Source organism: Chiloscyllium plagiosum, chromosome 25, assembly GCF_004010195.1.
Source record: "Chiloscyllium plagiosum isolate BGI_BamShark_2017 chromosome 25, ASM401019v2, whole genome shotgun sequence".
NCBI classification, from domain to species: domain Eukaryota; kingdom Metazoa; phylum Chordata; class Chondrichthyes; order Orectolobiformes; family Hemiscylliidae; genus Chiloscyllium; species Chiloscyllium plagiosum.
The window spans coordinates 48516918-48518617 of NC_057734.1; the positions used below are offsets into that span (position 1 = coordinate 48516918).

The 1700-nt window shown below is 41.9% G+C and overlaps 1 protein-coding gene across 4 annotated transcripts in view; it reads left to right on the top strand.

Annotated features, from left to right (window-relative positions):
• The window catches only part of cabin1 (calcineurin binding protein 1), a 487520-nt gene that overhangs the window by 106867 nt on the left and 378953 nt on the right, over positions 1-1700 (top strand). The window lies entirely within an intron of this gene.

The following is a 1700-nucleotide window of genomic DNA, read 5'->3' on the forward strand; positions in this document are numbered from 1 at the left end:
GGAGGTGCGGGGTGTGGATGAGATGCGTTGGAGGGCATCTTTAACCATGTGGGAAGGGAAATTGCGGTCTCTAGAGAAGGAGGCCATCTGGTGTGTTCTATGGTGGAACCGCTCCTCCTGGGAGCAGATACGGCGGAGGCGGAGGAATTGGGAATACGGGATGGCATTTTTGCAAGAGGTAGGGTGGGAAGAGGTGTAATCCAGGTAGCTGTGGGAGTCCCTGTCTGTCTTTTTGTCTTTCCTCTCTCTCTCTTTTTGTTCTGCCAGCGCAATTTATTCGATTTCTCTTTCCTCTGTTTTTAATTGTCATTCAAACTGTTTTATTTCTGTTGCCCTTTCCTTGTCTTTTGCCTGTAACTCAAACTGCTTCATTTTCCATTGAATTATAGCCATCTCTAAAGATTCTGATCGTGTTTCCAACAAACTTAAATGCTGAGCCATTGCTGTAATTTATCTCTCCTTTCCTCACAGAAGGAGGCAGCTCCAGCTGCTAATTCTGCTAACTCCAGCAGCTTAGTCTTAATCATCTTTTGCAAAACCCCCAAATTCACTTCTTTCCCCCCTACCCTGAAAACTCTTGGTGACTGAAAGAGCCATTGCTATCCCAGATACTATTTAAACCAACCTAATACAACACCTGGAACAAAAACACTAACACCCACAGCTCGCTTTTGAGTCCAACGACCCTAATCCCAATTTGGAACTACAGAACCAATCCTGGATGAGCCCCCTCCTGTTATGGACCAGGCCAGATCCCTTCAAAACATTTGAAGAAAGTAGCACAGACCCTAACTTTGCTAGTTGTTTTATGCAGGTGTAACGCAGATATTCCAGGAAGGATTCAGCTGTCAAACCAATTTATTAAATAAAACAAAATTTATTTACAATATTAGCGAATGAAACACAAACAAAAGAGAACGGAATACAAAATAACTTATCCTGTCTGAAAGCCCAACAGATTATATCAACTTAATGATGCTGTGCCCAATGCTTGCAACAATCCCCATAAATACCCCTTGGTGTGAAAGGTAAATCAAAAACAGGGTCTTGCAGGAGACCGAGAGAGAGATAGCAGCATGGAACACCCTCTTCCATGTAGCTGTTTCTTGGATCAGCAGCATCAACTGCCTGTGTGCTTTCAGTGAATAGCCAGACTGCCAAAACCAAATGAAACCAGAGAAAATCTGAGCCTGGAGAACTGGTCACTACCCTTTCATTGTACGAGTGTTTTTTTTAATACTTAAAAGTGTTTTGCCTGATGCAGTATCTGTTAGCTATAATCAAATTGCCCCTAAAACCCTTCAAACTTAGACTTTTTGGAGTCTGTCTCTTTCAGAACTTATCTTGGCGAAAAAAAACCCAAGAGCAATATGACCTTGTTAAAGGAGCAACGTCATTGTAATATTGTGGACTGTTTACTGCCCTCTGAAATGGTGCAGCAAGCCAATCAGTTCAATGTCAGATTGGAATGGGCAGCAAATGCAGTCCTCACAATGACCTCCATATTTCATGGAAAGATATAAAAAAATACAATGAGTAGCAGATGGTTGATTTCTTTGTTATGACAGTCTGAAAGAGTTTGTTGCAAGTACTGTGCTTTGGGTGAGGGAAGAAAGCTTCTTTTTGTCATTGTTACAATACTTTGAATAATTCAGCTGATGCTGAGCTTGTGTTTTCTGTAGCTGGGTGTAGCAGAAAGA